A 21,160-nucleotide genomic window follows, 5' to 3' on the forward strand; every position below is an offset into this window, starting at 1 on the left:
TGGGAGGCTGAGGCAGAAAGACTGCAAGTCTGAACCAAGCCTGGGCAACTTAGGGAGACCCTGTCTCCAAAAAAGAGAGGAGGTGTGGGGATAAAATTCAGTGCAAAGGCCCTGGGTTAAATCCCAAAACAAAACAACCCTTCACAAGAAAATATACACTAAACAAAGAAAGGAAATATAAAAGAGGACTGATTCTCAAGATGTTTATCATTTTCTTTGTGCACTCCCATTTCTTTTAGCTAAGAACATTTTCTTATTCTCATAACTATCCTTATATGCTAAGTACCACAGGTGAAATTTCTGTGAAAGCTATCAAGACAATGTAGACGTTTACAATTAAGGACAGGGTCAGTGTAGTACTGTATGTCTATTTTTTTCAGTGGAGTTAGGACATATTTTGGACTATGATATGTGATCAAAATATACAGCAAATGTTTAAATTTGTAAAAATTCATTATAGTAAAGACACTTTGTCATTCATCCCACTCAAAAGATTTCCCCTTGCATTGGACACACTTCTCCCATTGTTCGTGCTACTTTCTGGAGAGGTTCTGGAAGTTCTCTTTTGTGTCTTTATAAGGTGAGATTACAAATATGGAAAATGATACTGCCCAGTGCCATCCAATGAAAAGCCGGCTCATAAAAACATTACAGCATGTCCTCATCTATCATATTCACCAGATCTGGCATTATTAGATTTCTGGCTCTTCTCCAGAGTCAAAGTCAACATGACTATGAAAGGTAAATGTTTTGAATCAGTTTAGCACATTGAGGCAGCTAGGGCAGTGCAACTAAAAACATGCATAAAAGAAAACTTTCAGAACTGCTTCAGAAAGTGGCAGGAACAATGGGATAAGTGTATTCATACAGAGGGGGATTAATGGCAATGTGTCTTTTAATGTAATAAAAATTTTAAAAATCTAACCATTCACTTTTTTCCCCACCACATCTCATATGGCTATCCATCAACCCTTTAGGATCCACCTTCAACCAGTTCTTTTTGAGAACAAAGTTTACCAACTTCCCTCTAGCTATAAATGCAGCAACTAAAAGTTATAAGCATGATCAAAATACTGTTTAGTTTAAAACTAAACTTCTTCATTGGCAACTCAAGCATTATAAATCATTTTAAGAGGATAAAACTGAGCCAATTTGGTGTATTAAAAATTCAACATTAATCCTAATTTCCAGATAAGGGTTACAATAAATTCACAGTACTGCTATTTCAGCTACCTACCTGAGTTTCAGCATCAATAAATTTGTATGTGGGGTACTTCTGGGAATGGAACCTGGGCCTCCCATATTAGGGAAGCATTTTACCATTAGTTATACCCTTCTCCTTCCTTAAGTCTTTTAAAATTTTTTTGAGGAGAGAGGGTTTCAATGTGTAGTTCAGGTTGGCCTTAAATTCACTGTATGCAGTAGCCCAGGCTGGCCTCAAACTTGTAGTGATCCTGTCTCAGCCTCCTGAATGCTAGGATTATAGACATTCGATGAGTTTTAATAACATACAGACTACTATAGCTGACCAACTTGATAAAGCTCTACTCACTATAATCATAGGGGTTGGATTCATTTGTTCCCTTTTACATTTATATCTATCAATATGTTAAAAACTACAGCTTTGTTAGAGGAAGCAAAAAAACCAAAAACAAACAAAAAAACAAACCAACCCAAAGAATAAAACCTTAAATTGATCTTTACATTTACTAGGGACTTCCAGGAATATCAAGACCAGTTCTACAGATAACAACTATGAACTCAGGACAAAACATTAAACGCAATGATCTGAAAGCACTGGAACTGGATCAAGAGGAAAAACCTGGAGGAGAATCAATATGCAGTAGGAGGAAACTGGGTATGTTTCCCACTCTCTTTATTGGGTTGGTCCAAAGGCAGAACTCTAGGGCAACTAAAAAGCTAAGTGAAAACTCACTGTCTTTCTGCCCAGAAAATTAAAGGACAGAGGAAGAGCAAACATCAGCTAAAAAGTGAAAAGGAATCCCCTACCTATGATGAACTTCGCACAGAGGAACAGCTACAAATTCTACACATCGACTCTGCCCACATCTGTGGCTGACTCATGAAACACACATTTGAGGCCAAACCCCAGTAGCCCATCTAAGGCGAACACTGAAAACAGATTTCAGCTGCTGTTCACTGCGAGAAAAACAGTTTGGAATCTATGTCTGGCCAATTTAACTGCCTGCTAAAACAACGCAAGAAAATAAAAATCAATACTCTTCGAACAATAAAATGGAATCCAGAGCTCCTACAACAAATCATTCACAATAGCCAGGTTTCAACCCAAGGTACCAGGTATACAACAGAAAAGCTTATGATCCTCAAGAGAAAAAGCTGATGATCAGTGAAGACATACCCCAAGACAACTTGGAATAAGCCCATGGGGTTTTTAAAGCAGTTATAGTATGGTCACAGGTCTACTAGACAAAAACATGAATATACAGAGGAGATTTTAAAAATGAATAAATATGTAGAGGAGATTTTAGTGAAACAAACTGTAAAAAAGAACTAAGTGATAACTGAAGAAGTATATCTAAAATAAAAAATTCATTGAGTAGGCTTAACTGCAGATTTGAGATGGCAGAAGATCGGTGAAACTAAATATAGATTAACCGAAAGTAAAGCTGAAAAAATAGAGGAAAAATGTTGAAAAACCTCCACGGATTTGTGATCGGTAGGGCAATACTGAGAGATCTAGCACAGAAGCAACTGGAATCCAAGGAGGAATGGCTGCAATGAGTGGCACTGGATAAAATTTTGAAGAAATAACAACGGGAAAGTCTCCAAATTTGGAAAAAGATGCACATTTACAGATTGGAAAAAAACTGGCAAGTCCTAAGTAGAACAAAGAAAAACTACTCCAAGGTACAACGGTCAAATTGTTTAAAACCAGGTATAAAGGCAGCCCCCAAACAAGGGACCCAGATCACACACCCCAGTAATGAGAAGAGTCATACAGAAGGTGGTGACTTCTTACCAGAAACAATGGAGGCCAAAAACATGGAGATGAATCTTTAAAATACTGGAAAAAGAAGAAAAAGAAAACCACGACCACACCCAGAATTCCATATCCAGAAAAACCATGATAATAAATGGGGGTGGGTTAGGGAGAGTAAAATAAAAATATTTTCAGAAAAATGAAAACTAAGCAAATTAAGCAGCAGCAAATACACTATCAGAATTGAAGGTAGATGATATCAGACAGAAATTTAGGTATTCAGGGACAAATAACAGAATGGTAAATATGTGCATAAATGCAAAGGGCTTTTTCTATAATCCTTTAATATACACTAAGTTTAAAGCAAAAATTATACACTCTAGGATGTAAAGCATGTATAGATGTCAGCCATGCATACAAAAGCAATAACATAAAGAGCTACAGCTAAAAAGCCAACAGAGAAATTAAAAAGAAATTCTAAAAAAATTTAGTTAGGGGCTGGGGATATACCTCAGAGGTGCAGCACTTGCCTGGCAAGCACAAGGTTGTGAGTTCGATTCCTGGTACCCACCAAAAAAACAAACATATAAACAAAAAAATAAAAAATAGTTAACTTCAAAGAAGGCAGAAAAGGAAGGACAGAGGAAAATGGTGACACAAACAAAAAACAAGTAGCAAAATGAAGTTGAAAGCTCACTACTTTGATAATTGACTGAATTTAAATGAAACAAACACCTATAAAAAGTAGATTCTTAGGGTTTAGAAAAAGAAAGAACCCTCCTACATTTTGATGTCTATAAGAAATCTAATTTTCAGCAATACTTAAAAAGAATAATACATTGTGATCAAGAGGAGTTTATCCTAGGAATAGGAGGTTGGTTTAACATTGCAAAGTTAATAAGTAGAATTCATCATAGTAGCACAATAAAGGATAAAAACTGCAGGGCGTGGTGGCACATGCCTGTAAGCCCAGCACTCAGGAGGTTGAGGCAGGAGGAGTCTCATGAGTTTGAGAACAGCCTGAGCTAAAAAGTGAGCTCAAGGCCAGCCTGAACTGCATAGCGACAACCTGCCTCAAAAAGACAAAAAAAAAAAAAAAAAAAAGGATAAAAACCTTGGAAACAGTGTGGGTTCCCACCAACACTAGAATGGGAAGGCAGCTTATGCTGCTGAATACTACCTACCAATTAAAAGAATGAAAAGGGAAAATTCATTGATCATACAACATGATGAATAGGTTTCAAAATGTGGAGTGAGAGATGACTTCTACAAGGAGCACTTCTCTATGCTTCTGTCTATACATGAAGTCCCAGAACAGACGCAACCAGTCTACGAGAAAACAAAAAATCAGAAGAGTGGTTGCCTTTGGGGCACAGAAAAGGAACGGACTTGGAAGCAACATAAGGGAACTTTCTAGGATCACATGCTGCACATACTGACAGGAGTAAGTGAGTGAAATGCGTTATAGAATTTAACAAACTGCACGTACATGCCACTGTATGCAGTCTAAGAACAATGAAAAAGTAAAGCCTAATTAATGACATGCATGTAAAGCATTCAAGTGTGAAGTATACAAATGCCTGCAACTCACTCTGAAATACATTTTTAGAAAGATAGATTAATAAATATATATGTGATAAAGCAAATACAGCCAGACACTGGTTACTATAACCAGACACTGGTTACTATAGAATCTAGTTAGTGGCTATCTGCTTACTCACTGTATAATTCTTTTGCATTTCCTGTATTTTTAAAACCCAGAAGCGACCTTTTCAAATATAATTCCATCCTATACACCTTCAGGTATATCACGCAAACCAAACAGATCTCCCCAAATTCAGAAAAAGAGTAACCCCAATTGTTCTAAACTTTTCTCCCTCCTACATCTTTATTACAACAAACATCTGAAGCAGCTTGTTGGCCTTTAGTGTTGTAAGAGACAAAATCCTAAAAGGCCTCCATTTTTTTTTTTAAGACAGGGTCTTACTATGTAGCCCAGGCTGGCCTCAAACTTACTGCAATCCTTCTGCCTCAGCCTCCTGAGGCCTGGTATTACAGGCATTTATCATTGTACCCTGCTACAAGACCCCAAATTTTTATATCCATCACTAATTTCTGAGCTTTGGGAGATTTTAGATTGAGAATTTCTAATATAGTCCAACTTTCTCTTTTTTAGATACAATGCATGCCAGGAGTGGTGGCACACGCCTTTAATCCCAGCACTTGGGAGGCTGAGGCAGGAGGATCGTTGCAAGTTTGAGACCAGCCTGGGCTACAAAGTGAGCTCATGGCCAGCCTGAACTGCATAGTGAGACCCTGTCTCAAAAAAGATTAAAAAAAGTAGATATAATGCATTTATTCACAGTTCATCTCTTTTCAAACCAGTAGTACAATTTTTTCACTACAATGCATTCTGCATTGATTCAACAAGGGAAGAGAGGTGGAAGTCTCTCAACTAGAGAGAATTACATAGTCTCCTAACCTAGTACATGCTGTAAGGAAAAGTTGTGTTTTGGGAGAAGGAAAACATGAGAAGTCCCATACAAAGCAGTGCATACCCCCTGTTCTGCCTGATAAAGCTTCACTGTGATGTTCCTCTGGAAACCCATGTCACTGGCATCGTAGAATACTCCAAGACTGGTGATGACAGTTGGGTAGAGAAGTCGGAAGCTCACACTAACAACTCGGTCCTCAGAGAGTTCTGATGTAGCATCTTCTGAAAGACTGAATGCTTCAATTTCCTGATTCAAAACTAAGGAAATAAGGAGAAGAGGGGTTTTACATAATCAAACACATATAATCTCTTATTTTACTAATATGAAGTGTGAAGCAGCACTAAGAGTAAAATCTAACTAATTATATTTGTTATATGATTCTTTCACAAGTGGCAGAAATCTTTTAAAACTTGAGAATCATGGCTGCTCCTAGGAAAACAAACCAATTTTGAAATTTAAAAATGAACTTTTCAGCTAAATCTAGTATTCAATTATCAAAATTGCTTTAGATTTTTTGTGTACTTGTGTCTGTACACAGACGCATAAATATCACAGGAGAACAATAAATTTAAGTCAACTGGAAGCTATCTACTTGGAAGGATTGGATAAAAAGGGTAACAAACACTGTACTAGCTGCAGGCATAAGTAATCAGTACGTTTGAGTTGGGCATGGTGGTGCGCACCTGTAATCCCAGCAACTGACAGGGTTGAGGCAGGACTGCAAGTTTTTTTGTTTGTTTGTTTTTGTTTTTGTTTTTGAGATAGGGTCTCTCTATGAAGCTCAGGCTGGTCTGGAGCTTACTTTGTAGCCCAGGCCAGCCTCAAACTCGCAACCATCCTACTGCCTCAGCCTCCCGAGTGCTGGGATTACAGGTGTGCGCCACCACGCCTGACTTAGATATTATTGTTGAAGTCATTGGCACAGAAGACTTCACGTGATCCATGATTTTTTTTTTTTTTGGGGGGGGGACAGGGTCTTAACTGTGTAGCCCAGATGGCCTTGAACTCACTATATAGTGCACCTGGCCTCAAACTCTTGCAGTTCTCCTGCCTCAGCCTCCTGAGTACTAGTATTATAGATGTATACCATCATGCCCAGCTACATGTTCTATGACCTTGTGCTTGTTCTCTGGAATTGTAATTGTGGTAACAATTCATGGTATAGGAGTGTGCAATGTCTACCTTCTTTTTGCCTCTGTCCAATCTCTCAGTTATCTTTACTTTTTTCCCCTGATTATTGCTTTGTGCTTCCTAGCAGTCCCCTCCACCTCACCACTGCTTTTCCTCTTGCTTCAGGACACCCGGGGCTCGGACTGAGCACTGTACTTCTGTACACTGTCTTGCTGTGTAGTAAGTGCACAGCAGCACAACTGTGACAGTGTTAGGCAAGTTGGATGTGGTGGCACACACACCTGTAATCCCAGCACTTGGGAGCATGAGGCAGGAGGATCACAATTTCAAGGCCAGCCTAGGTTACATAGTTCAAGGCCAGCCTGAATTACTTAGCAAGACCCTCTCTGGGCAAAAAGAAAAACCAAACAAGACGATGTCTGCCAGTCCCATGAGCTACTTCCGCAATTTGTTTGCATCTACAAATGTCTGTAACTCGAAGTTTGTTTGTCTCTGAAAGTTGAAAACTTAAATCCTCCTAAGTCAGGGACTTACTGTTCTGGGCACTTGCATGTGGTGCTCTCACCCCTCAAACCCTGTTCGTCTGACGTGGAGCCCTTTCACTTTGCAGCCTTGACCTGGCCAAAGCCCTGGTGTCCCTTTGCCAGACCCTTCCTTGGTAGGGTCTCGCTGCCTGTCTGCATATGTGGACTTAGTGTCAGGACAAGAAAGACACTTTGACATTGAAGTGCGAGAGGTTGGCAGTAAAGTTTGGGGGAAAAAGTTTCAAAGTCATCATTGAACCATTTTGCCTGGTCAGTGTATTATTCTTTTTGTTTTAAGAGTAGGAAAATGTATTGAAGAAAAGGTATGGGGATTAGGAATAGTTCCTGAGAGATAGGAAGGGTCCCAAATGGGTTGCCATAAAGCCCACTTCTCAGAGGAAGTTTTATGGAGCAGTATCTTGAGGTGGGTACAATATGGGTCAAAATGATGATCAACTGATGAGATTACAAGTACAGCCACTCAGGTAATATTGACCCAATAGTAGCAAGGGCATATGGATGACATCATTACTTTTGGTCAATAATCTATAGTCTTGTTTTCAGTTTTAGTACTCTTAGTGGCTTTAGTGTGAGTGGGTGAGAGAGGCCCCACCCCTGATCACATAATGGGAAACCTCAGAGGGGTGATACTAATCACCTCAAGCTTCCTTCTGTCCTTTAGGCATGTATGCAAACCTGGCCTTTGGGACTTGAATCTTCAAAGATGCAAAGGTTCGCCTCCAGTCACAGTCTCCATGGATTCCATCTTCTACACTGACTTCCCGGAGGGCCCAGCCCCATCTGACTGCCTACAATAGTTCCACCTAACTTGGCTGTCTGTAGTTCTGCCCCCTCTGCAGAGGTGTCCCTAACTGCAGTGAGCAGAGAAGAGGCATAGTTTCCACCTAGCCACTTCCAGCTGAGAAGGCTCGGTGCAGGGGAGACCACAGTTAGGGATAGCCCCCAGAGAGCTAACCCCATGGGCCTTGGCTAGAAGGCATGTTGCAGTTTAGCAGTTATGAGCTCCCTTTACGAGGTTGATCGGGTGGATCCTGGTAAAAGGAGTCTGGCGCATTTGTCACTGGTTCCATCTGCAGGATCAGCTGGAGTTTGGCAGCCTCTAGGCAAGGATAAACAAACTTTCCAAGACATGAAAACATCTATAATCGAAAGTGTGAGCACAGGGATGGAAAGGCAGGTTGGGCAAAGCCACGTCCAGAAACCGCACGTGGGGGACTGGAATGGTGGCTAATCAGTTGGCTGTTAGATCCCCCGACTAACGGAGGTTTATAAGTCCGATATTCCTTGTCAGAAGTCCCTATAGTTTTAGCTATAAGAAGATGGAGACTTTGGCAGGAATGAAGGACAATTTTAGCTAAGAAATGTAAAGACTCTTGCTGAGCTCTTACAGATTCCACTGTAGTTTTTTCCTTAATGTTGCCATAACAGGAGTCAGCTACTGGTGTCACTGAAAACTGCCAGAAGGAGCAGCGATTACAGCCCCTTTTTATATCTAGCTTTTCTTACTATGGTATTGTTTTCATACGTCTTTTGGCTACACTGTTCTGCTGGGTGTTTAAAACCAGGTTAAAGTGAGACATACGTCAGTCAAAATTAACATGTCTGTCAAGGTCAGTGGAGTCTCCTCAGGCATTCCTTTTGGAACCATGTGCGGAGAGAGCCTCTTGGCTCATCTGTCAGTGCCAGTGGCCAGGATAGGTCAGGGTCCTGCTTGCTGGTCAGTGAATTCTGTACACACCGACTGGCACCTAGAACTGAGGAGGCTGGTCAGCACCATTCTGCCCTTTGACTAAGCAGACTCGGATGGGTCAGCATCTTCAGCTCCACTTTGTGACAGCCTGTCCCAGGCTGCCTTCCAGGGCAGCCCTTCCATGGCCACCCGTACAGGCCCAGCTGCAGCCCGTGTGAAATGTCCCCGGGGAATTTTATTTCCGAGCAAGGACTAAGCAGAGTTCCTGTGGGGCTGTGGCAGGGAACAGGGGGAGGAAATACCAGGCGTGGCCGTGTCACCTGAGTTGTTTCCCTTCCAGGTCCTCCTCTGTGCCCCTCGGTGGCCAGTCCTTGAGGAGCTGCACCTCAGTGCAAACAGGATTTGCATTTCAGAAAGGTAACAGGGTTTACTTCAGTGAATCGTCCTGCTTACATCTAACATTAACTTTTAGGACTACATTTGAAATATTCATTTCTTTTATAAATAAATCATAAATTCATCAATGACATTTTGAATTAAATATTTGCTGTTTATTAGTTTTGGGTTTTTTTTGTTTTGTTTTGTTTTGAGACAGAGTTTTGCTATGTAGTTGAGACTGGCCTTGAATTCACTATGTAGCCCACACTGGCCTCAAACTCACACTATCCTTCTGCCTCAGCCTCCTGTGTGCTGGGGTTACAGGCGTGTGCCACCACACTCAGCCTTGAAGTTTAATAGTTTTGCATAAATGTATTTGACTAGTAGTTTCTAAATGGAGTTCTCTAGGCTATGCTGAGCACTTTTTTTCTGTTTTTTTCTTTTTCTTTTTTTTTCCAAAGATCAAATAATGGATTTTTTTCCTTTTTTTTGTGGAACTGCTGATTGAATTCAGGGACACTCTACCACTGACCTGCATCTCCAACCCCTTTTTATTCTTCATTTTGAGACAGGGTCTCACTGCATTGCCCAGACTGGCCTTGAACTTGTGATCCTCCTGCCTCAGTTTCCCAAGTAGCTGGCATTACAGGCATGCACCCCCACAGCCAACTAAATAATAGATTTTTAATCAGCATTACCTGGTCAGGTCATTGTACTAACCACTGTATATGTAAAAGCATGTTATCATGCATGTGTTGTGGCTTCACTTCCCTCTTTTGTTAATAATATTAAACTACTATGTAAAATATACACATGAGGGGAAATTTTAGCAAATCCAGATTTAAATAAATAAAAAATGTTGTTTTCTTTCTGTGGTGGTAGAGACTGAACCTGGCTAGGCAAGTGCTTTAGCAGTAAGCTATATCCCCAGCCCTTAAATTAAGATTTTATTGTACAGAATGGCTTTATTCATTATAGAAACAAATGCAGGAAGTTTTTCATTAAACTTTTTATTTTGAGATACTTATGGATTTATACACAATTGTAAGAAATAATAGAAATCACCCGTCCCCCTACCCAGTTCCCCCGTAGGTAACAAGGTACAAATCTCTGGCATAATATCACGAATAGGATACTGAAACTACCTCAGCTGGGAACATCTTCACCTGAGATGTCCCTCAGGTTGCCCTTGTATGGCCATATCCACCTGTTTCCCTCCCCCAAGCCACCCTCGTACCAAGTATAGGTATTTTAAGGCTGTATCTTTGAAAACAATTCATAATGAAAAAATTTTATTTTCCATACAGACCCACTGATGTTCTACAAACTGTCAAGGTGTTAGACCTTTCCTCTAACCCATTAGGCAATGAAAACCAGCTGCTCCTGATTGCGTATCTGCCTAGGTAATTTGCTTTTTTAAGGTATTTTTTCAATTTTTGCTTTTACCAGTCCATGTTTGTAGTACATGAGGATTACACTCCTCGTGGAGAGCTGGCACATGCACATCAGCTCTTTTTTTTCTCTCCCTTGGTGATTTACTTATAGCATAACTATTGCAGTAAGTAGGCCTAGTAAACTTTTAGGGAATGAATTTTGGTATGCTATAGACACTTTCTCAGTAGAATATGACAGCAATAATGGACTCCCTAAACAACAATTCCCTTTGGGGAATTTACTTGTAAATCATATAAAATGTGGACTAGGTTCTAGATAATTTGAGGAATGTATAATTTGGTCCTGGTGATACTACTATAAAGTATTACCTTATACTAAGATAATACTTAACATTTGTTACAACTTGAGAACAGAGACCGTGTTTCTCTTGAGCCCTACTTAGCACCTGACACTAGGGTAGGTACCCCAGGATGTTCTAGGACTGTAGACTCTCTCGCCTTCAGCATCAAGAGTTCTTACATGTGCCCACAACTGGACCTGAATGAAAACCCAGGCAGAGATTGATTGCTCAAAGCATTTTATATTCTGTATAACCAAGTTTAACATGTTTTAATTTCAGATTACTACAACTTAAACTTTCTGACACTGGAATTTCTTCTATGCATTTTGTGGATACTGCAACTGGTATATGACATCAATATATTCCCCTTTCTCCACACATTGGCTATTTATTTCACTTCTGCTGTGTGAAACTCATGTTTTACTTGCAGGAGTACTCATGTCTCACTGTTTTACTTGCAGGAAGCATTTCTCTTTTTATTTAAAATTTTTAATGGAAGAAGAAACCTTTGAACTCTGCTTCCTGCAAGTAAAACAATGCAGGGAGACTTTAGGTCTTTCTTTAGAGTATTAACTCTCTTCTTCCTAGGCTGCAAGACATCCATGTTCCTGTCCCTGCGGTACCTTTTAGTGAATGATAACCACATAGAACATGTAAGGATGGCTTCACAGTACACTCCGCACATTCTTGCTTGTTCCCACTCTCAAGCAGAGTTCAAAGGTTTCTTCTTCCATTAAAATTTTTAAATAAAAAGAGAAATGCTTCCTGCAAGTAAAACTTCTCATAAGGTCAAAAATATTAAGGAATTAGTTTGGTTCACACTTCAGCAGACTTGGTCATTTCCAGTGGCGTGGTGTGGGATAAAGGTCTGGTTCATCTTCCTGTGGGCTGCCTGGTGCTGATGGCTTCCTGGAATCCATCAGATCAGAAATGGGGACTTTGCTTTTCTGTTACTAACTAGTTCCAGTGATCTTTAAAGGTAGCCTGAAACGTGTTGCTTTTATTTGTTTTGTTTTGTTGGCCTTCAGTGGTCATTTATCAATGAGCTGGATAAGCTACAGAGCCTGCAATCATTGTACTGCCTAAGAAACCCCATCACTGAAAGAAGGAAAGAGGCTGAGACCATTCTGCAGTTCATCATTGCCAAAATTAGTCAGCTGAAGACCCTGAATGGACGTGAGGTGAGTGCTGGTATCATGACTACTTCTTTGGTTGTGTTTTTTTCTGAGAAAGGGGGGCTCTCACCAGCTTGTCCAAGATGACATTCAACACCAGGGCTCGACCTTGGTGACCTTCTTTGCCTCAGCCTTTCACATAGCTGGGACTAGAGGCATGTACCACTGCCCCGGACTTTAGGTCTTTCTTTAGAGTATCAAATAATCAAAAGCCATAAAAAGAAATTATTTTTGGGGTGGAGAAATCCCAACCACAATCCCAGCTACTTGGGACCCTATGGCAGGAAGGTCACAAGTTCAAGACCACCCTGGGAAACTTAAGAGAACCTAAATTAAATTAAAAAAAAAAAAGGCTGGGACTGTAGCTCTGTGGTAGAGTGCTTGCCTAACATGTGTGAAGCCTTGGGTTCCATTCCCAGCACTGCAAACACAAAAAGTTTCCATTAAAGAAAAGAAATTATATTCAAATATTATAGAAGGTACAAGATGTATCTCTTTCAAATGGCGCAACCAGGGTTCTTTCCTGACTCCTCAGGATAGAGGCTTACACGTAGGTCAGTGCCAGAAAGGCCTGTGCTTTGCTACCCTGGCTGATTTATTACCCTTGAGGGAGGGTGAGGAGCCCTGGGCACTTTTTCCTGTTTCTTTGGGGGAATGAGGTAGGAAGACAGAACCACAGAGAATATTTCTCCTCTCCTTGTCAGCTACGTCTCCCCATAAAAGTGGGAGGCCAGGCCTGCCCACACTCTTCTGCTCAGTGGAGTAAGGCAGCTCCTCTCGGGTGAGCACCTTCCCGGCACACAGGAGAGGCGATACTTGGCACCCAGCATCATCCGGAAACTGGCTTGTGGGTAAATGCTCTCATGATGTAAATGACACAACTGGAGTAATTCTTGAATAAACGCCTAAGTTCACCAAGGTTAGAAAAGCAAGGTGACAAGTAGGACTGTCTCATCCCTCTCAGTGTGATTTTCCTCTGTGGGTGGGTAGCGGAGAAGGAAGGACTGGGTAAGCCACCGAAATGCTTAGTCTTTTTATTTCGTATCAACAGATTCTTCCAGAGGAAAGGCGTGGAGCTGAGCTTGATTACCAGAAAGCTTTTGGGAATGAGTGGAAGAAGGCTGGTGGACATCAGGATCCAGACAAAAACAGACCAAATGAAGACTTTGTTGCAGCCCATCCTAGATACCAGCTCCTTTGTCACAGTACGTCACAAAAGCTTAGCGGCTCCTGATGGAGTCCAGTTCTTTCCTGGGTAGCACAGGCTGTTCTCAGTGCTGTTTTTGTTTTTTCCCTGTCTTAAGTCTCTTTGTTCTCATGGAAATGGATTGTAGGCACTTTCCGGGGGCCACTTCAGCGAGGTGAGAGCACACAGAGGTAAACCAGCTGTGGGAAGCATTCCAGGTTATCTCAAAGGCACAGGTGTTTTTTAAAGTCCCCAGAAGTGAAGTTCATCTGAGCTCCCTTCTTCCTAAGCACCCTTGTCCCAAGGGCTTGCCCTCTGGTCTGAGTATGGTACTTGGTATACATTATGGTCCTGTCAATTCTTTGGCCCAATTCCTCAGGCTTTGAAGCTAAGAATTAGTGTGTTTTCGTCCCTGATGTACTTCCCATTTTGTTTTGTCTTGTTATTCTACATTTCACTTTTATATAATTTTCCTTTTTATATGTTTCCTACTGCAAGAAACTCACTGCATAAACGCTTTGGGCTACAACAGTATCTTTGAGGAAGAAAAGCTGCCCGTGGGAATTGTTTTCAAATTACTCCATGAGCTGGCCCAATTTCCTGGCCATCTGGGTGAATTCTAAATCATTTGGGGTGGGGAGGGGAAGGCTCTAAATCAGCCTGCAGGTACGGCTCACCGTTTCCCTGCTAAGAATGCCAGGCAAAAGCAGGCGAGGGGGAAGAGCAAACAGGAAGATGCTGTCCCTTGGTACAGGGCAGGAGAGCAGTGCAGTAGCCCCCTCTTATCTGCAACTTGTAGTCAGCCTCATTCCAAAACACGTGACATGGAACATTCCAGAAATAAACTCATCGCTTTAAATTGTACAGTATTCCGAGTAACAAACCCATCTCATCCTGCCCAGGACAGATCGCCTTGTGAGGCCTCACTTCACTTTATCTTACGTGTTCACGCTGTATGCGCCATTGGCCTTTCAGTCAGTAGCTCTGTCCTTATCAGTGGACAGTCCTTGTACCACAGCACTCATGCCCATGTAACTCACGCTACTTTCACGTATTTGAAAATACCCCCAAAGTGCAAGACCAGTGATGCTGATAGTCTGGTTTGCCAGAGGAACTCGAGGGGAGGGCTTCACTTAAGAGAAAAGGTGAAGGGGCCGGGGATATAGCTCAGCTGCACAGCGCCTTGAGCTTGGCGAGCTCAACGTCCTGAATTGGATTCCTGAGACAAAAAAAAAAAAAAAAAAAAAGAGAGAGAGAGAAATGGTGACAGCATATTTTGAAAGAAAGCACATTCATGTAACTGGTATTACCCAATATTTTAATATTCACCCCATCCTCTTCCTGGGCCTAATTAACAACTTCAGCTTTATCGTAAGTGAATAGCGTATGTGGGCACTGGTGCCAGCCCCACTGGAGGCACCCACTGGGAGTCTTGGCGTGTGTCCTGCACAGATAACGGGCTGCTGTGTGGCATTTCCAGGCTGAGGAGGAGACTGTAGCAGTAACACTGGACACCCAGCCTGGAACTGCACCACCTGGTGAAGATGGGAAGGTGTCCTGGGACTTGTGTCCTGAACAATAGCAGGTTTCTCTCTCAGGACTCTGAAAGGGAATTACTGCTATTCTTGTTTTGGGTTTTCTTTGTTTTGAGACATGGTTCAGACTGGCCTTGAATTCACTATGTAGCTTAGGCTGGATTGAACTCCCAGTGATCCTCCTGCCTCAGCCTCCTGAGTGCTAGGATTACAGGTGTGCACTAGCACGAGCTGAAACTAAGTAAATGTTGGAGTGTCTGAAGGTACGTTGATCTTGCTGGTTTGAATCTGGACTCTCAGTCCCCGAGGAACATAATGTAACCCACTGACAAGGGAGGACTGACTTGTGGGAGGAGGGCTTGCTGCCCATCTCTAAAGGCCACAGAACTGGGTAAAAAGAAGTGAACCCCTGGTCAGCACACCAGTTGTCAGCAGGTTTATCCTGGGGAGGAACACGCCTCTGTTGACTCTGGCCTCTATACATTTTTTGTTAGAGGTGTTTATCATTCATCCTTTTTTATTTTTAAAACAGAATACGGAGCACCTGAAGATGGGGAACTCAAAATACAACCGTGTATTCTCAAAAATCAGCTGCTAGGTAAGAACCCCAAACCACACACAGCTTATTTGTATTCGCATCCTTAGGTGCTCAAACAGATGATGACAGCTTGATGGGGATTAAGTGTGTTCTCCCAAGGAAGTACTTAAATGCCTTGTGTTTAAAGAAACGAATTCTCAGACATATCTAAATTACTATGTTGAAGATTTCTGGAACTACCATGATTTAAACTCATTTAATAGTGTTATAAACATGCAAAGTATTTGAGTAGTGAACTGCACAGTGATTTGGAAATTTGTGACTTTTCTTTCATTTGAAACCCTAGCTAGCTGGGGATATAGCTCAGTGGCACAGCGCCAGCCAGGCAAGTGCAAGGTCCTGAGTTAGATTCCTGATACCCCAAAGAAAACACAAAACATCTAGCTAAACTGTCAGGGGAAAAAAGTATTGAGGGAAAAAGAAAAAGAAAGCATATCAGTCTGGCTGTTTTTGTTATGATGAGTAGTTTGTGTAAATATTAGTAAAATTTTAACATCATTAAGATTGGCTTATTAGGGTTGAGTCAGACAGTACTGAACAGCTGTGTCATTTGGCAATCAATTCCTGTGAACTCACATATTGTATTTATGACTGAGCTACCCCCCCAGCACTGCATGCATGCTTTTAAGTCCTTACTATAATAGATATCAATTAGTCTTTTTCCTTTTTTCCTTAAAGCACTAAGAATAAAATGTCCAGATCAACTTGAACAGAAAAGTCATGGAGAAACAACTGCCAGGTAGGAATGAATCTGTGTTGCCTGTCTTATGTGTGTGGGTCATTAGCTCAGGAACTGGGTAATGGAATTAATACACTCAGTTCATATCTACAAGTATAGACATCAGAACTTAGGTTTCTTTTTTTTTTTTTTTTTGAGACAGGGACTCACTGCATAGTTCAGGCTGGCCTTGAGTTCACTTTGTAGCCCAGGCTGGTCTAGAACTTGCAATGATTCTCCTGCCTCAGCCTCCCAAGTGCTGAGATTACAGGTGTATGCCACCACGCCTGGCTCCAAGTTTCCATTAATTAGTCCTTCATGTTCTAAAATATGATCAGTTAAGCAACTAACATTTTCCTATCCTCAAAAAGTCCCCGTCTCCCATAACTTTGTCAAAAAGAATTTCTTTAAAATTGGAAGACCCCCAATTTTTTTTTTTTTTTTCCTGTCTTTTTGAGACAGAGTCTCGGTATGCAGTTCAGGCTGGCCTTGAGCTCACTTTGTGCCCAGGCTGGTCTCGAACTCACAGAGATCCTCCTGCCTCAACCTCTGGAGTGCTGGGATTACAGCGTGCGCCACCAGGCCTGACATTTTTAAAAAAAGACAGTGTCTTTTGTGTTGAAGACTGGCCTCAAAATTGTAGTCCTCCTGTTTCAGCTTCCCAGATGCTGGGATGATAGGCGTGTGATCTTATTTTATTTATTTATTTTGGTACCCAGAATCAAACTCAGGATTTTGCACTTACCAGGCAGGTGCTGTGCCGCTGAGCTACATCCCCGGCCCCCCTATTGTAAACTAGAGGTCTCACGGCTTGAATGGCTCCCTCTCAAAGGAATTCAGCCCCACATCTTGTTCTCAGATGACTGTTCTGAGAGCTTCTCTGTTGCTCTCAGTTTTGGGTCTCTTACCTCCCTTCATAAAAGGGGAGCCAGATTCTAGTGATGAGCTGCCGGGAAATTGAGGATTCCTCCTACATTCTGCTCCCATTCTGCTCACCTGTCAGAGCCCAACAAAAACATTCTCAGACGCTCTGTTAACAGATGCACTGAAATAGTTTTCTTTGAAAAAACTACTTTAGAACTTTTTAAATAATGTATTACCGGAACTGAATTAGTTTTATTCCTAAAATAACTACATTTGTGGCAACAAGTTAGATCAACAGAACTTTGAACTTTCACTCAAAAAAATTAAATTATGGTCTGTTTTATAGTTTTATAGTGATACTGTGCATTCTCAAGAGTAACGTAACTCAGAGCTAACTGCTAAAATACAACCAGGGTAAATTTAGAGCAACAAGGGCTTGAAGAAGTAATGAAGTGTGAATCCGTCTGAATGACTCCAATCAACTACATTTCCGTTTGCTCCTCAGTGCCATAAATTCACACTGATTTTTAAATCAGTGACCAACAGATCAAACAAGCTTAGTGTGGTACTGCTTATAGAAGGCCTGGGCTGTGCTCAAAGAAGTCCTTTTCTGATTGAAAACTGTTCATTTAGTGTTAATCTACTACTAGTTCTCCATTCTTATTTACTAGCAATCCCATTTCTATTCCTGTGATACACAATTTTGCTACCACTGTAAAATGATGAATTCACATCAGTAGTGCTTCCCCTTCATTATTCTGTTTTCAGACTTAAATACTGTCGGTAAAGCGGGTTTGAAGACAGACTAGTGAAAGAGGGCCGGAACTTCTCAGTGTTACTGACTTGGGATGTCTCTGCATTTTGCTCCTCAGATCTATCCAATCGGTGTGCGGGAATGTTATCACTAAGGCAGGCCTGGCTTCAGCTTTCCTTTTCAGGCTTTCTGGGAAGGCAGAGCGCAGGTGTAGCCCCAGGCATTTGGAAAGTCAATTTCACTTCAGGGGACACCTGCTATGTTCACATGTTCTTGTTATTAATCTTGGGATGGAGCCAACAGACATTAGAAATTAGATGTGATAATTACAGCTTTAAACTATTCAGAATCTGAGTTCCGTGTCCTATAAATTTAGCAGATTAAGTGTTCTTAATTTTTGTGCCACATATAAATACTTAAACACTAACAAATATAAATATCTTTGAACAAGAAAAGTCAAATACTGCACTGCCATATTTTTGCCCTTCAGATTACTGGTTGGGATTCTAAAACTCAGTGTATTGTTTTTATAAAGTCACAGATGCTCTGACCAGGGCTTCTACCTTGTAGCACTTAAAGCAATCTCAATGTTCATGAGTGGGGGAAGGGTGAATAACTCCGGCTCAACGCTGCAGGGCACCAGCTCGCATCGCAAAGGAGAAGGAAGGGCATGGGCTATGTTAACTTCAGTTCATGAAATTAAAACATCAGATCCTTAGTCACAGCAGCCACATTTCATATGCTCAGTAGCCACATGTGGTTGCCACGCTGGACAGAGGTTGTCTAGGAGACCTGGCATGGAAATATCTACCACCACATAAGAACTGACATTATATACATAAAACTGCCACTTTACAGACTCAGTGCACAGAGGCAGATTTCTTATTAGAATTGTTTCAGATTTCTCTCTCATATGGCTTAGAAGCCACCGTTTTCCCACTTGAGGGCAGGCAGTAGCCCCTCACTAACCACCCACCAAACAGTGAAAGGGAGTCCACCTCAATGCTTGAAGGGACTGGATTATCACATTCAAACACAAAAGAGCACATTGTAACTAAAATTATAAACACAGTACATAACATAAACAAGATAAACATAACATAAACAAGATAAACATAACATAAACTGCCTCCAATACAAAAACAAGAAAAGTCCAGTTATTATTCTAAAATAAACACAACATTTACTATCACAAGTTGCATAAAAACACACAGCTTTTACAAAAAAGATTTTTGATAGAAAAATATTTGACTACATCTTATTCGTGGGGAAACACTACACTATTGCTTTACTTCCAGCTAAAGCTTCAAAGAAACTAATTTTCATAATCAAAATACTCACTATTTACCACATCCTGTCTTTGGAAAGAAGTTCACAGTGTGTGGTGAACAGACCAAAGCATTTGCTCATTTAACTGACATTCCCATGCCTGGTGGTCACTTGTGTGTAACGCACTGTAACAGTCACAGGATGGTGGTGCTGGGGTGACTCCTGTCGATCATTTAAGTGTACAACTTTCTCGTACGGAGGAGGAAACTAAGGCCAGGGGGCTGGGGGCATCCTCACCTGAGGCCCCACCCCAGGTTCTTCCCATAATTCACGAAGTTGTCACAAAGGCTTAGAAAGAAAATCTAATGACTGCACTGCCATCTATCCTTCTGTGCTGACAGTATTTCTGGTTAATTCAGATTAAGGGAGAAACACTAAACGCCACTGTAACAGTAGGAAAACTCGATGTCAAGGGCACTTGGGTCACAAACTGGCTCCATTTCCCAGTTTCCCAAATGACTCAAGACAGTGGCAGAAAAAGTCCAGCCTTCCCCTACTTGTTTTCTTGGGTAAACTGATCAGGAAGAACAGAACACTGATCTCGTGTGAGCCGGTTTTCAGGTAGCTGTCAGGCAGAGCTGACGCGTTTTGGTTTTCTCTGACAGATTCCATGAGAGTTCAAGAAGTGAAGGAGCTGCTCTCAGGTCTCCTAAAGTTCCTGTGTCAGAACTTAGACTGTCCTATGCAAGTCCCGAAGTAAGAGGCCCCCAAAACGCAAAGCCAAGCTTAGCCTCCCACAGCAAGACGTGCTAGTGACCATCTCTGTCTAATGCTGCCTGATTCTAACTGGAAGGCGTACATTTGTTCAACTCGAAGAGTGACCTGCTGCGGGGGCCAGCATGTGTGACATGCTGTGTCTGATCTATCTTAATCAGCTGCCTCTACCTTTGTTCTACTTTTAGATGCCTGGCAGAGAAACGAACTAGAAAATGATCTGCAGTCATTACAGTTTTATTCTAGGAAGAATGGAAATGGTCTCTTAGTGTGATGGTAACAAGCAACTAATAAAATTTGAGACTAGACTACTTATCATGACTAGGGTTCACTGGAAAATGATTTATTGGAACAGTTCTGTAAAAAAAAATTGAAGTTTTAAAGTTGCCCTAATTACTACAAGGGAAGGGATGCAATTTGTTGGGAGGAGACCATTTCTGGACTTGTATATAGTAACAGTAAAGGCTTTACTAATGATTTTTCTGATCATCATATTTATTTTTACACCTCATCACTGCATCTCATCATGTGAAGATTTAAATATTAAATAGAAACTAGGTAATCTAATAAAATCTGAATATAGTTAATGTCTATCATAAGACTATTTCAAATGGAATTCTCTACTGGTACTATTTTAAAAGTTTACTATAAAATGATTTGGTTTTTGTGAAATGTCCCTTAAACTCAGGGAGACATATCCTTTACTGTGTATAACATGTGTGCTATTTGCTCTGTTGCACTATTTTTTAGAGTACTTAAAGAATTAATCGCATGCTCCTTCCTACAGTTATACCTAAATGGAGCACATCTTCCATAAAAGATGATCGGCTCTGATTCATATTTACTTTACTAGGTAAACATTAAGCAATGATAGAAGGAAAGCAACATTAATTCTGTCAAAGTGTCAGCGATTTACAAATAGCCTTCCCTATGGCACAAAAACCCTGGGTATTCACTTTTATTCACATCCACAAAGATTAGTGTTTAATAAGAGTACTGACCCGTGACCTGCAGGATTTGTTAAATGGCACAAAACTTGGATATTAGCCTAATATATAAATGCGTATTCTTAAAACTAAGGTCTAACTGAGAGTTATACTGTGTCCTTTTCAAAGTCAAGTTGCCCACTTCATTCAGAGACCCACAAAACCTAACGTTATTTCCAGGAACCCTGAACTTTGGTATCAGTGACCACTGCTCATCCAAGTGGGCACACAGCATTTTTCTGAGTTCTTTTTGGCCTGCAGATGTGCTAATTTAGCTGTGCAGAGCTACACTGTAATCCAGGTTCAAATTGTAGCTTTGAGTCACTACTCAAAATTTCTTAACCTGGCCAAGTTTTAACCAAAAA

At 41.1% G+C, this 21,160-nt stretch overlaps 1 long non-coding RNA gene and 1 pseudogene across 1 annotated transcript; one reads left to right on the forward strand and one right to left on the reverse strand.

The window, feature by feature from the left end:
- Positions 1–12,042: 12,042 nt before the first annotated feature.
- LOC102026877 lies at positions 12,043–13,246 on the forward strand. The gene is made up of 3 exons (XR_001231250.1): positions 12,043–12,117; positions 12,816–12,962; positions 13,163–13,246. It is a non-coding gene; the product is annotated as an uncharacterized LOC102026877 (long non-coding RNA).
- Positions 13,247–13,267: 21 nt separating this feature from the next.
- Positions 13,268–21,160, reverse strand: part of LOC106146692 — a 21,042-nt pseudogene continuing 13,149 nt past the window's right edge.

Source organism: Chinchilla lanigera, unplaced genomic scaffold (genome assembly GCF_000276665.1).
Source record: "Chinchilla lanigera isolate Chin_1 unplaced genomic scaffold, ChiLan1.0 scaffold00091, whole genome shotgun sequence".
NCBI lineage: Eukaryota > Metazoa > Chordata > Mammalia > Rodentia > Chinchillidae > Chinchilla > Chinchilla lanigera.